The sequence below is a fragment of the Phyllobates terribilis genome, unplaced genomic scaffold (genome assembly GCF_046119375.1).
Source record: "Phyllobates terribilis strain yellow unplaced genomic scaffold, ASM4611937v1 Scaffold_108__1_contigs__length_5656254, whole genome shotgun sequence".
NCBI lineage: Eukaryota > Metazoa > Chordata > Amphibia > Anura > Dendrobatidae > Phyllobates > Phyllobates terribilis.
In genome coordinates this window covers 1,106,127-1,119,950 of record NW_027362868.1, presented here as the reverse complement: position 1 = coordinate 1,119,950, position 13,824 = coordinate 1,106,127, and the positions used below count along the sequence as shown (strand labels likewise).

At 45.5% G+C, this 13,824-nt stretch overlaps 10 non-coding genes and 1 pseudogene across 10 annotated transcripts; all 11 read right to left on the bottom strand.

The window, feature by feature from the left end:
• Positions 1-610: 610 nt before the first annotated feature.
• On the bottom strand, positions 611-801 carry LOC141198979 (U2 spliceosomal RNA). Its single transcript, XR_012270744.1, has one exon. It is a non-coding gene; the product is annotated as a U2 spliceosomal RNA (small nuclear RNA).
• Positions 802-1,922: 1,121 nt separating this feature from the next.
• Positions 1,923-2,113, bottom strand: LOC141198978 (U2 spliceosomal RNA). Its single transcript, XR_012270743.1, has one exon. It is a non-coding gene; the product is annotated as a U2 spliceosomal RNA (small nuclear RNA).
• Positions 2,114-3,236: 1,123 nt separating this feature from the next.
• On the bottom strand, positions 3,237-3,427 carry LOC141198977 (U2 spliceosomal RNA). The gene has a single exon (XR_012270742.1). It is a non-coding gene; the product is annotated as a U2 spliceosomal RNA (small nuclear RNA).
• A 1,123-nt stretch (positions 3,428-4,550) lies between these two features.
• LOC141198976 (U2 spliceosomal RNA) lies at positions 4,551-4,741 on the bottom strand. Its single transcript, XR_012270741.1, has one exon. It is a non-coding gene; the product is annotated as a U2 spliceosomal RNA (small nuclear RNA).
• A 1,121-nt stretch (positions 4,742-5,862) lies between these two features.
• LOC141198975 (U2 spliceosomal RNA) lies at positions 5,863-6,053 on the bottom strand. Its single transcript, XR_012270740.1, has one exon. It is a non-coding gene; the product is annotated as a U2 spliceosomal RNA (small nuclear RNA).
• Positions 6,054-7,176: 1,123 nt separating this feature from the next.
• On the bottom strand, positions 7,177-7,367 carry LOC141198974 (U2 spliceosomal RNA). The gene has a single exon (XR_012270739.1). It is a non-coding gene; the product is annotated as a U2 spliceosomal RNA (small nuclear RNA).
• Positions 7,368-8,489: 1,122 nt separating this feature from the next.
• On the bottom strand, positions 8,490-8,680 carry LOC141198973 (U2 spliceosomal RNA). Its single transcript, XR_012270738.1, has one exon. It is a non-coding gene; the product is annotated as a U2 spliceosomal RNA (small nuclear RNA).
• A 1,124-nt stretch (positions 8,681-9,804) lies between these two features.
• LOC141198971 (U2 spliceosomal RNA) lies at positions 9,805-9,995 on the bottom strand. Its single transcript, XR_012270737.1, has one exon. It is a non-coding gene; the product is annotated as a U2 spliceosomal RNA (small nuclear RNA).
• Positions 9,996-11,116: 1,121 nt separating this feature from the next.
• On the bottom strand, positions 11,117-11,307 carry LOC141198970 (U2 spliceosomal RNA). The gene has a single exon (XR_012270736.1). It is a non-coding gene; the product is annotated as a U2 spliceosomal RNA (small nuclear RNA).
• A 1,123-nt stretch (positions 11,308-12,430) lies between these two features.
• Positions 12,431-12,612, bottom strand: LOC141200872 (U2 spliceosomal RNA). Its single transcript, XR_012272572.1, has one exon. It is a non-coding gene; the product is annotated as a U2 spliceosomal RNA (small nuclear RNA).
• A 789-nt stretch (positions 12,613-13,401) lies between these two features.
• On the bottom strand, positions 13,402-13,493 carry LOC141201025 (U2 spliceosomal RNA; annotated as a pseudogene).
• Positions 13,494-13,824: the final 331 nt, after the last annotated feature.

Here is a 13,824-nt window from a genome sequence, read left to right as displayed (position 1 = left end):
CAACAGTTTAAAAGAATGCCACAGACTAATCAACCAAACTTTTTGGGTTGGTTTCTCTTTTATAGTCTGCAGGCATTAAATGAAAGAAGTCAGTGTTCCAGCAGAGGGAGACAACGTTTCAGAAAAGGCATTGTAGCAAACCAAAAAAGAAATTTTAAGCGCAGCAGAGTAACCAGCTCACATACCTGTTAGCTCAGGTGAGTTTAAAAGGCTGCTGTTGATAACAAGGGCATTTGCTAAATAGATGGTGTGTGTGCAACAATATACTGAAAGGTCAATTATATTGTGCAGCTTATCTCACCACCTGTAGTTATTTAGGTGAAAGCTCCAAAATGCTTGCCTAATATGTCTGTTTATCCAAAAGGAAGTATAGAGGGAGAGCTAGATAGATAGCATTGCATTACATTACATTACATGGCAATGCAATGCACAGTTGCTGAAGTTGAACCAAAATGAGCTTGTCATCTGGCTTCTGCAACTTTTAACATGAAAAATCCAATGAGGAGAAGAAAAGCAAAGCCAAAGAGTCCATCCCAAAATCCGACAAACAAGCAAAATGAACAAAAAGCATTGAATTCAATTCTTTCTGATTTTAGAAACTGCATTAAAGAAGGGGTGCACCGGTCCTGGAGATACTGCAATACCAGGTCAATGCGTGGAGTGGACAGAGCAAGCTCTTTTTCCATCTCCCTGTTCTAAAAATCCATTTAATATATGGTCCCCAGATAGGGGACGTATCAGATATTAAACTGATAAGAACAGATACTACACTTGATCTTAGCCAAAAGGCCGAGAAGCGATAACCAGAATTGGTTTCCGACTACGGTGCCACCCAAGGATTCTGAAAAGTCCATTTGTGGAGATGGCCACCTGGACTCCCGTTAAGAAGACATGCTGTCAACCTCTAGATCCCTCACATGCCTGCACTTTTCGGCTTGCTGCTGCTGCAATCCACGCGTTTTAGATCTGCATAACTCCACCTCTTTTAGCACAGTACCCTCAACCCCCGGCTGTTCCCACCCGCCTCAACACCGTTGGAAGGGAGGAGAACCAATTAAGGCGGGGGGGGGGGTGGAACGAGCAGCTGTCTACCCTTAGCAGGAGGGTTGCTGATTAATTACCTCTCCTGCTGCTGCTGCTGCTGGCTGTCCAGCAGCAGACTGAAGGTGGCTGCTGCTGTGCGCAGGTATATAAAGGCTCAGAGCCTATTATGACACGCGCAGCCAGCGTTCCATTGCCACATTCCGTCTACTGCAGGCGGGATACCTGGATGGCTGAATGTCACTGAGAAGCTCACAGAGACCGCCATAAGCAACAGTTTAAAAGAATGCCACAGACTAATCAACCAAACTTTTTGGGTTGGTTTCTCTTTTATAGTCTGCAGGCATTAAATGAAAGAAGTCAGTGTTCCAGCAGAGGGAGACAACGTTTCAGAAAAGGCATTGTAGCAAACCAAAAAAGAAATTTTAAGCGCAGCAGAGTAACCAGCTCACATACCTGTTAGCTCAGGTGAGTTTAAAAGGCTGCTGTTGATAACAAGGGCATTTGCTAAATAGATGGTGTGTGTGCAACAATATACTGAAAGGTCAATTATATTGTGCAGCTTATCTCACCACCTGTAGTTATTTAGGTGAAAGCTCCAAAATGCTTGCCTAATATGTCTGTTTATCCAAAAGGAAGTATAGAGGGAGAGCTAGATAGATAGCATTGCATTACATTACATTACATGGCAATGCAATGCACAGTTGCTGAAGTTGAACCAAAATGAGCTTGTCATCTGGCTTCTGCAACTTTTAACATGAAAAATCCAATGAGGAGAAGAAAAGCAAAGCCAAAGAGTCCATCCCAAAATCCGACAAACAAGCAAAATGAACAAAAAGCATTGAATTCAATTCTTTCTGATTTTAGAAACTGCATTAAAGAAGGGGTGCACCGGTCCTGGAGATACTGCAATACCAGGTCAATGCGTGGAGTGGACAGAGCAAGCTCTTTTTCCATCTCCCTGTTCTAAAAATCCATTTAATATATGGTCCCCAGATAGGGGACGTATCAGATATTAAACTGATAAGAACAGATACTACACTTGATCTTAGCCAAAAGGCCGAGAAGCGATAACCAGAATTGGTTTCTGACTACTGTGCCACCCAAGGATTCTGAAAAGTCCATTTGTGGAGATGGCCACCTGGACTCCCGTTAAGAAGACATGCTGTCAACCTCTAGATCCCTCACATTCCTGCACTTTTCGGCTTGCTGCTGCTGCAATCCACGCGTTTTAGATCTGCATAACTCCACCTCTTTTAGCACAGTACCCTCAACCCCCGGCTGTTCCCACCCGCCTCAACACCGTTGGAAGGGAGGAGAACCAATTAAGGCGGGGGGGGGGGGGTGGAACGAGCAGCTGTCTACCCTTAGCAGGAGGGTTGCTGATTAATTACCTCTCCTGCTGCTGCTGCTGCTGGCTGTCCAGCAGCAGACTGAAGGTGGCTGCTGCTGTGCGCAGGTATATAAAGGCTCAGAGCCTATTATGACACGCGCAGCCAGCGTTCCATTGCCACATTCCGTCTACTGCAGGCGGGATACCTGGATGGCTGAATGTCACTGAGAAGCTCACAGAGACCGCCATAAGCAACAGTTTAAAAGAATGCCACAGACTAATCAACCAAACTTTTTGGGTTGGTTTCTCTTTTATAGTCTGCAGGCATTAAATGAAAGAAGTCAGTGTTCCAGCAGAGGGAGACAACGTTTCAGAAAAGGCATTGTAGCAAACCAAAAAAGAAATTTTAAGCGCAGCAGAGTAACCAGCTCACATACCTGTTAGCTCAGGTGAGTTTAAAAGGCTGCTGTTGATAACAAGGGCATTTGCTAAATAGATGGTGTGTGTGCAACAATATACTGAAAGGTCAATTATATTGTGCAGCTTATCTCACCACCTGTAGTTATTTAGGTGAAAGCTCCAAAATGCTTGCCTAATATGTCTGTTTATCCAAAAGGAAGTATAGAGGGAGAGCTAGATAGATAGCATTGCATTACATTACATTACATGGCAATGCAATGCACAGTTGCTGAAGTTGAACCAAAATGAGCTTGTCATCTGGCTTCTGCAACTTTTAACATGAAAAATCCAATGAGGAGAAGAAAAGCAAAGCCAAAGAGTCCATCCCAAAATCCGACAAACAAGCAAAATGAACAAAAAGCATTGAATTCAATTCTTTCTGATTTTAGAAACTGCATTAAAGAAGGGGTGCACCGGTCCTGGAGATACTGCAATACCAGGTCAATGCGTGGAGTGGACAGAGCAAGCTCTTTTTCCATCTCCCTGTTCTAAAAATCCATTTAATATATGGTCCCCAGATAGGGGACGTATCAGATATTAAACTGATAAGAACAGATACTACACTTGATCTTAGCCAAAAGGCCGAGAAGCGATAACCAGAATTGGTTTCCGACTACGGTGCCACCCAAGGATTCTGAAAAGTCCATTTGTGGAGATGGCCACCTGGACTCCCGTTAAGAAGACATGCTGTCAACCTCTAGATCCCTCACATGCCTGCACTTTTCGGCTTGCTGCTGCTGCAATCCACGCGTTTTAGATCTGCATAACTCCAACTCTTTTAGCACAGTACCCTCAACCCCCGGCTGTTCCCACCCGCCTCAACATCGTTGGAAGGGAGGAGAACCAATTAAGGCGGGGGGGGGGGGGTGGAACGAGCAGCTGTCTACCCTTAGCAGGAGGGTTGCTGATTAATTACCTCTCCTGCTGCTGCTGCTGCTGGCTGTCCAGCAGCAGACTGAAGGTGGCTGCTGCTGTGCGCAGGTATATAAAGGCTCAGAGCCTATTATGACACGCGCAGCCAGCGTTCCATTGCCACATTCCGTCTACTGCAGGCGGGATACCTGGATGGCTGAATGTCACTGAGAAGCTCACAGAGACCGCCATAAGCAACAGTTTAAAAGAATGCCACAGACTAATCAACCAAACTTTTTGGGTTGGTTTCTCTTTTATAGTCTGCAGGCATTAAATGAAAGAAGTCAGTGTTCCAGCAGAGGGAGACAACGTTTCAGAAAAGGCATTGTAGCAAACCAAAAAAGAAATTTTAAGCGCAGCAGAGTAACCAGCTCACATACCTGTTAGCTCAGGTGAGTTTAAAAGGCTGCTGTTGATAACAAGGGCATTTGCTAAATAGATGGTGTGTGTGCAACAATATACTGAAAGGTCAATTATATTGTGCAGCTTATCTCACCACCTGTAGTTATTTAGGTGAAAGCTCCAAAATGCTTGCCTAATATGTCTGTTTATCCAAAAGGAAGTATAGAGGGAGAGCTAGATAGATAGCATTGCATTACATTACATTACATGGCAATGCAATGCACAGTTGCTGAAGTTGAACCAAAATGAGCTTGTCATCTGGCTTCTGCAACTTTTAACATGAAAAATCCAATGAGGAGAAGAAAAGCAAAGCCAAAGAGTCCATCCCAAAATCCGACAAACAAGCAAAATGAACAAAAAGCATTGAATTCAATTCTTTCTGATTTTAGAAACTGCATTAAAGAAGGGGTGCACCGGTCCTGGAGATACTGCAATACCAGGTCAATGCGTGGAGTGGACAGAGCAAGCTCTTTTTCCATCTCCCTGTTCTAAAAATCCATTTAATATATGGTCCCCAGATAGGGGACGTATCAGATATTAAACTGATAAGAACAGATACTACACTTGATCTTAGCCAAAAGGCCGAGAAGCGATAACCAGAATTGGTTTCCGACTACGGTGCCACCCAAGGATTCTGAAAAGTCCATTTGTGGAGATGGCCACCTGGACTCCCGTTAAGAAGACATGCTGTCAACCTCTAGATCCCTCACATGCCTGCACTTTTCGGCTTGCTGCTGCTGCAATCCACGCGTTTTAGATCTGCATAACTCCACCTCTTTTAGCACAGTACCCTCAACCCCCGGCTGTTCCCACCCGCCTCAACACCGTTGGAAGGGAGGAGAACCAATTAAGGCGGGGGGGGGGGTGGAACGAGCAGCTGTCTACCCTTAGCAGGAGGGTTGCTGATTAATTACCTCTCCTGCTGCTGCTGCTGCTGGCTGTCCAGCAGCAGACTGAAGGTGGCTGCTGCTGTGCGCAGGTATATAAAGGCTCAGAGCCTATTATGACACGCGCAGCCAGCGTTCCATTGCCACATTCCGTCTACTGCAGGCGGGATACCTGGATGGCTGAATGTCACTGAGAAGCTCACAGAGACCGCCATAAGCAACAGTTTAAAAGAATGCCACAGACTAATCAACCAAACTTTTTGGGTTGGTTTCTCTTTTATAGTCTGCAGGCATTAAATGAAAGAAGTCAGTGTTCCAGCAGAGGGAGACAACGTTTCAGAAAAGGCATTGTAGCAAACCAAAAAAGAAATTTTAAGCGCAGCAGAGTAACCAGCTCACATACCTGTTAGCTCAGGTGAGTTTAAAAGGCTGCTGTTGATAACAAGGGCATTTGCTAAATAGATGGTGTGTGTGCAACAATATACTGAAAGGTCAATTATATTGTGCAGCTTATCTCACCACCTGTAGTTATTTAGGTGAAAGCTCCAAAATGCTTGCCTAATATGTCTGTTTATCCAAAAGGAAGTATAGAGGGAGAGCTAGATAGATAGCATTGCATTACATTACATTACATGGCAATGCAATGCACAGTTGCTGAAGTTGAACCAAAATGAGCTTGTCATCTGGCTTCTGCAACTTTTAACATGAAAAATCCAATGAGGAGAAGAAAAGCAAAGCCAAAGAGTCCATCCCAAAATCCGACAAACAAGCAAAATGAACAAAAAGCATTGAATTCAATTCTTTCTGATTTTAGAAACTGCATTAAAGAAGGGGTGCACCGGTCCTGGAGATACTGCAATACCAGGTCAATGCGTGGAGTGGACAGAGCAAGCTCTTTTTCCATCTCCCTGTTCTAAAAATCCATTTAATATATGGTCCCCAGATAGGGGACGTATCAGATATTAAACTGATAAGAACAGATACTACACTTGATCTTAGCCAAAAGGCCGAGAAGCGATAACCAGAATTGGTTTCTGACTACTGTGCCACCCAAGGATTCTGAAAAGTCCATTTGTGGAGATGGCCACCTGGACTCCCGTTAAGAAGACATGCTGTCAACCTCTAGATCCCTCACATTCCTGCACTTTTCGGCTTGCTGCTGCTGCAATCCACGCGTTTTAGATCTGCATAACTCCACCTCTTTTAGCACAGTACCCTCAACCCCCGGCTGTTCCCACCCGCCTCAACACCGTTGGAAGGGAGGAGAACCAATTAAGGCGGGGGGGGGGGGGTGGAACGAGCAGCTGTCTACCCTTAGCAGGAGGGTTGCTGATTAATTACCTCTCCTGCTGCTGCTGCTGCTGGCTGTCCAGCAGCAGACTGAAGGTGGCTGCTGCTGTGCGCAGGTATATAAAGGCTCAGAGCCTATTATGACACGCGCAGCCAGCGTTCCATTGCCACATTCCGTCTACTGCAGGCGGGATACCTGGATGGCTGAATGTCACTGAGAAGCTCACAGAGACCGCCATAAGCAACAGTTTAAAAGAATGCCACAGACTAATCAACCAAACTTTTTGGGTTGGTTTCTCTTTTATAGTCTGCAGGCATTAAATGAAAGAAGTCAGTGTTCCAGCAGAGGGAGACAACGTTTCAGAAAAGGCATTGTAGCAAACCAAAAAAGAAATTTTAAGCGCAGCAGAGTAACCAGCTCACATACCTGTTAGCTCAGGTGAGTTTAAAAGGCTGCTGTTGATAACAAGGGCATTTGCTAAATAGATGGTGTGTGTGCAACAATATACTGAAAGGTCAATTATATTGTGCAGCTTATCTCACCACCTGTAGTTATTTAGGTGAAAGCTCCAAAATGCTTGCCTAATATGTCTGTTTATCCAAAAGGAAGTATAGAGGGAGAGCTAGATAGATAGCATTGCATTACATTACATTACATGGCAATGCAATGCACAGTTGCTGAAGTTGAACCAAAATGAGCTTGTCATCTGGCTTCTGCAACTTTTAACATGAAAAATCCAATGAGGAGAAGAAAAGCAAAGCCAAAGAGTCCATCCCAAAATCCGACAAACAAGCAAAATGAACAAAAAGCATTGAATTCAATTCTTTCTGATTTTAGAAACTGCATTAAAGAAGGGGTGCACCGGTCCTGGAGATACTGCAATACCAGGTCAATGCGTGGAGTGGACAGAGCAAGCTCTTTTTCCATCTCCCTGTTCTAAAAATCCATTTAATATATGGTCCCCAGATAGGGGACGTATCAGATATTAAACTGATAAGAACAGATACTACACTTGATCTTAGCCAAAAGGCCGAGAAGCGATAACCAGAATTGGTTTCCGACTACGGTGCCACCCAAGGATTCTGAAAAGTCCATTTGTGGAGATGGCCACCTGGACTCCCGTTAAGAAGACATGCTGTCAACCTCTAGATCCCTCACATGCCTGCACTTTTCGGCTTGCTGCTGCTGCAATCCACGCGTTTTAGATCTGCATAACTCCACCTCTTTTAGCACAGTACCCTCAACCCCCGGCTGTTCCCACCCGCCTCAACACCGTTGGAAGGGAGGAGAACCAATTAAGGCGGGGGGGGGGGGTGGAACGAGCAGCTGTCTACCCTTAGCAGGAGGGTTGCTGATTAATTACCTCTCCTGCTGCTGCTGCTGCTGGCTGTCCAGCAGCAGACTGAAGGTGGCTGCTGCTGTGCGCAGGTATGTAAAGGCTCAGAGCCTATTATGACACGCGCAGCCAGCGTTCCATTGCCACATTCCGTCTACTGCAGGCGGGATACCTGGATGGCTGAATGTCACTGAGAAGCTCACAGAGACCGCCATAAGCAACAGTTTAAAAGAATGCCACAGACTAATCAACCAAACTTTTTGGGTTGGTTTCTCTTTTATAGTCTGCAGGCATTAAATGAAAGAAGTCAGTGTTCCAGCAGAGGGAGACAACGTTTCAGAAAAGGCATTGTAGCAAACCAAAAAAGAAATTTTAAGCGCAGCAGAGTAACCAGCTCACATACCTGTTAGCTCAGGTGAGTTTAAAAGGCTGCTGTTGATAACAAGGGCATTTGCTAAATAGATGGTGTGTGTGCAACAATATACTGAAAGGTCAATTATATTGTGCAGCTTATCTCACCACCTGTAGTTATTTAGGTGAAAGCTCCAAAATGCTTGCCTAATATGTCTGTTTATCCAAAAGGAAGTATAGAGGGAGAGCTAGATAGATAGCATTGCATTACATTACATTACATGGCAATGCAATGCACAGTTGCTGAAGTTGAACCAAAATGAGCTTGTCATCTGGCTTCTGCAACTTTTAACATGAAAAATCCAATGAGGAGAAGAAAAGCAAAGCCAAAGAGTCCATCCCAAAATCCGACAAACAAGCAAAATGAACAAAAAGCATTGAATTCAATTCTTTCTGATTTTAGAAACTGCATTAAAGAAGGGGTGCACCGGTCCTGGAGATACTGCAATACCAGGTCAATGCGTGGAGTGGACAGAGCAAGCTCTTTTTCCATCTCCCTGTTCTAAAAATCCATTTAATATATGGTCCCCAGATAGGGGACGTATCAGATATTAAACTGATAAGAACAGATACTACACTTGATCTTAGCCAAAAGGCCGAGAAGCGATAACCAGAATTGGTTTCCGACTACGGTGCCACCCAAGGATTCTGAAAAGTCCATTTGTGGAGATGGCCACCTGGACTCCCGTTAAGAAGACATGCTGTCAACCTCTAGATCCCTCACATGCCTGCACTTTTCGGCTTGCTGCTGCTGCAATCCACGCGTTTTAGATCTGCATAACTCCAACTCTTTTAGCACAGTACCCTCAACCCCCGGCTGTTCCCACCCGCCTCAACATCGTTGGAAGGGAGGAGAACCAATTAAGGCGGGGGGGGGGGGGGTGGAACGAGCAGCTGTCTACCCTTAGCAGGAGGGTTGCTGATTAATTACCTCTCCTGCTGCTGCTGCTGCTGGCTGTCCAGCAGCAGACTGAAGGTGGCTGCTGCTGTGCGCAGGTATATAAAGGCTCAGAGCCTATTATGACACGCGCAGCCAGCGTTCCATTGCCACATTCCGTCTACTGCAGGCGGGATACCTGGATGGCTGAATGTCACTGAGAAGCTCACAGAGACCGCCATAAGCAACAGTTTAAAAGAATGCCACAGACTAATCAACCAAACTTTTTGGGTTGGTTTCTCTTTTATAGTCTGCAGGCATTAAATGAAAGAAGTCAGTGTTCCAGCAGAGGGAGACAACGTTTCAGAAAAGGCATTGTAGCAAACCAAAAAAGAAATTTTAAGCGCAGCAGAGTAACCAGCTCACATACCTGTTAGCTCAGGTGAGTTTAAAAGGCTGCTGTTGATAACAAGGGCATTTGCTAAATAGATGGTGTGTGTGCAACAATATACTGAAAGGTCAATTATATTGTGCAGCTTATCTCACCACCTGTAGTTATTTAGGTGAAAGCTCCAAAATGCTTGCCTAATATGTCTGTTTATCCAAAAGGAAGTATAGAGGGAGAGCTAGATAGATAGCATTGCATTACATTACATTACATGGCAATGCAATGCACAGTTGCTGAAGTTGAACCAAAATGAGCTTGTCATCTGGCTTCTGCAACTTTTAACATGAAAAATCCAATGAGGAGAAGAAAAGCAAAGCCAAAGAGTCCATCCCAAAATCCGACAAACAAGCAAAATGAACAAAAAGCATTGAATTCAATTCTTTCTGATTTTAGAAACTGCATTAAAGAAGGGGTGCACCGGTCCTGGAGATACTGCAATACCAGGTCAATGCGTGGAGTGGACAGAGCAAGCTCTTTTTCCATCTCCCTGTTCTAAAAATCCATTTAATATATGGTCCCCAGATAGGGGACGTATCAGATATTAAACTGATAAGAACAGATACTACACTTGATCTTAGCCAAAAGGCCGAGAAGCGATAACCAGAATTGGTTTCCGACTACGGTGCCACCCAAGGATTCTGAAAAGTCCATTTGTGGAGATGGCCACCTGGACTCCCGTTAAGAAGACATGCTGTCAACCTCTAGATCCCTCACATGCCTGCACTTTTCGGCTTGCTGCTGCTGCAATCCACGCGTTTTAGATCTGCATAACTCCACCTCTTTTAGCACAGTACCCTCAACCCCCGGCTGTTCCCACCCGCCTCAACACCGTTGGAAGGGAGGAGAACCAATTAAGGCGGGGGGGGGGGTGGAACGAGCAGCTGTCTACCCTTAGCAGGAGGGTTGCTGATTAATTACCTCTCCTGCTGCTGCTGCTGCTGGCTGTCCAGCAGCAGACTGAAGGTGGCTGCTGCTGTGCGCAGGTATATAAAGGCTCAGAGCCTATTATGACACGCGCAGCCAGCGTTCCATTGCCACATTCCGTCTACTGCAGGCGGGATACCTGGATGGCTGAATGTCACTGAGAAGCTCACAGAGACCGCCATAAGCAACAGTTTAAAAGAATGCCACAGACTAATCAACCAAACTTTTTGGGTTGGTTTCTCTTTTATAGTCTGCAGGCATTAAATGAAAGAAGTCAGTGTTCCAGCAGAGGGAGACAACGTTTCAGAAAAGGCATTGTAGCAAACCAAAAAAGAAATTTTAAGCGCAGCAGAGTAACCAGCTCACATACCTGTTAGCTCAGGTGAGTTTAAAAGGCTGCTGTTGATAACAAGGGCATTTGCTAAATAGATGGTGTGTGTGCAACAATATACTGAAAGGTCAATTATATTGTGCAGCTTATCTCACCACCTGTAGTTATTTAGGTGAAAGCTCCAAAATGCTTGCCTAATATGTCTGTTTATCCAAAAGGAAGTATAGAGGGAGAGCTAGATAGATAGCATTGCATTACATTACATTACATGGCAATGCAATGCACAGTTGCTGAAGTTGAACCAAAATGAGCTTGTCATCTGGCTTCTGCAACTTTTAACATGAAAAATCCAATGAGGAGAAGAAAAGCAAAGCCAAAGAGTCCATCCCAAAATCCGACAAACAAGCAAAATGAACAAAAAGCATTGAATTCAATTCTTTCTGATTTTAGAAACTGCATTAAAGAAGGGGTGCACCGGTCCTGGAGATACTGCAATACCAGGTCAATGCGTGGAGTGGACAGAGCAAGCTCTTTTTCCATCTCCCTGTTCTAAAAATCCATTTAATATATGGTCCCCAGATAGGGGACGTATCAGATATTAAACTGATAAGAACAGATACTACACTTGATCTTAGCCAAAAGGCCGAGAAGCGATAACCAGAATTGGTTTCCGACTACGGTGCCACCCAAGGATTCTGAAAAGTCCATTTGTGGAGATGGCCACCTGGACTCCCGTTAAGAAGACATGCTGTCAACCTCTAGATCCCTCACATGCCTGCACTTTTCGGCTTGCTGCTGCTGCAATCCACGCGTTTTAGATCTGCATAACTCCAACTCTTTTAGCACAGTACCCTCAACCCCCGGCTGTTCCCACCCGCCTCAACATCGTTGGAAGGGAGGAGAACCAATTAAGGCGGGGGGGGGGGGGTGGAACGAGCAGCTGTCTACCCTTAGCAGGAGGGTTGCTGATTAATTACCTCTCCTGCTGCTGCTGCTGCTGGCTGTCCAGCAGCAGACTGAAGGTGGCTGCTGCTGTGCGCAGGTATATAAAGGCTCAGAGCCTATTATGACACGCGCAGCCAGCGTTCCATTGCCACATTCCGTCTACTGCAGGCGGGATACCTGGATGGCTGAATGTCACTGAGAAGCTCACAGAGACCGCCATAAGCAACAGTTTAAAAGAATGCCACAGACTAATCAACCAAACTTTTTGGGTTGGTTTCTCTTTTATAGTCTGCAGGCATTAAATGAAAGAAGTCAGTGTTCCAGCAGAGGGAGACAACGTTTCAGAAAAGGCATTGTAGCAAACCAAAAAAGAAATTTTAAGCGCAGCAGAGTAACCAGCTCACATACCTGTTAGCTCAGGTGAGTTTAAAAGGCTGCTGTTGATAACAAGGGCATTTGCTAAATAGATGGTGTGTGTGCAACAATATACTGAAAGGTCAATTATATTGTGCAGCTTATCTCACCACCTGTAGTTATTTAGGTGAAAGCTCCAAAATGCTTGCCTAATATGTCTGTTTATCCAAAAGGAAGTATAGAGGGAGAGCTAGATAGATAGCATTGCATTACATTACATTACATGGCAATGCAATGCACAGTTGCTGAAGTTGAACCAAAATGAGCTTGTCATCTGGCTTCTGCAACTTTTAGCATGAAAAATCCAATGAGGAGAAGAAAAGCAAAGCCAAAGAGTCCATCCCAAAATCCGACAAACAAGCAAAATGAACAAAAAGCATTGAATTCAATTCTTTCTGATTTTAGAAACTGCATTAAAGAAGGGGTGCACCGGTCCTGGAGATACTGCAATACCAGGTCAATGCGTGGAGTGGACAGAGCAAGCTCTTTTTCCATCTCCCTGTTCTAAAAATCCATTTAATATATGGTCCCCAGATAGGGGACGTATCAGATATTAAACTGATAAGAACAGATTTTTTTCTTTTTGAAAGCCCGAATTCGTGTACAAAACCCGAGTGCGCTTAAAAAAGTGACAAGTGCCACAAAAAAAGTGCACTAGGATGCTGGTCTTCTTGAAACCCTCTCCAAAAGGAGAAGGGTCCCCCAAACCATTCCCCGTCCCTCCGAGCCAAAAGGCCACAGCGAGGAACAGGGACAAAAAGCCACCTCCAGCCGAAGCCAGAGGCGACCCAATCTTACCCCCAGCACCTGCCCGAGTTCTCACCCGAGCAAGGCACTGGGAGCCAAAGACTGTGCTCCCCTCCCGGAAGAGGGGAGCCAACAACGCTCTCCTCCCGAAAGAGGAGAGCCAGGGGGGTTCAGGGGGGAGCGGAACCTGATGGCCACACACTCCCCCCCTAGACCTGCCAAGAGAGGAACCCGTAAGGGAACCGCATCCCGACAAAATCCTAGTAGGACATGACACACGTGAATAAGTGGACACACAGTGACAAAGAAATTAAATAAATAGTGAAGGTTTCACAGTATAATACTGCCCGGACCTTCGACCGGGAATTGAAAAATTCCCCATCCTAAGGCCAGAAGGCCCGGAATAAGGGTGTGTGCGAAGAAAGAAAATTTGAAGTGCTTGTGCAAATGTGCCATAAACTCAAGTGGGGTTCCCAATCCCAGTGAGTTAAGGCACCCCAGGGTCACCACTCCTGGGGCACTTCACACTTCGGGCTTTCGATCTTCCCCGGCCCAATGGCGTCGATCCTGGGGGGACATGCTTTCCACCAGATGACTATATTAGCCACCTGGCGTACTAACAAGCGCCTAAACCCCAGTGTGCATAATGTATCAATCTACTAGGGCGGCCAACATCCAAAACCGCCTTTTCGAAAGATACTACACTTGATCTTAGCCAAAAGGCCGAGAAGCGATAACCAGAATTGGTTTCCGACTACGGTGCCACCCAAGGATTCTGAAAAGTCCATTTGTGGAGATGGCCACCTGGACTCCCGTTAAGAAGACATGCTGTCAACCTCTAGATCCCTCACATGCCTGCACTTTTCGGCTTGCTGCTGCTGCAATCCACGCGTTTTAGATCTGCATAACTCCACCTCTTTTAGCACAGTACCCTCAACCCCCGGCTGTTCCCACCCGCCTCAACACCGTTGGAAGGGAGGAGAACCAATTAAGGCGGGGGGGGGGGGTGGAACGAGCAGCTGTCTACCCTTAGCAGGAGGGTTGCTGATTAATTACCTCTCCTGCT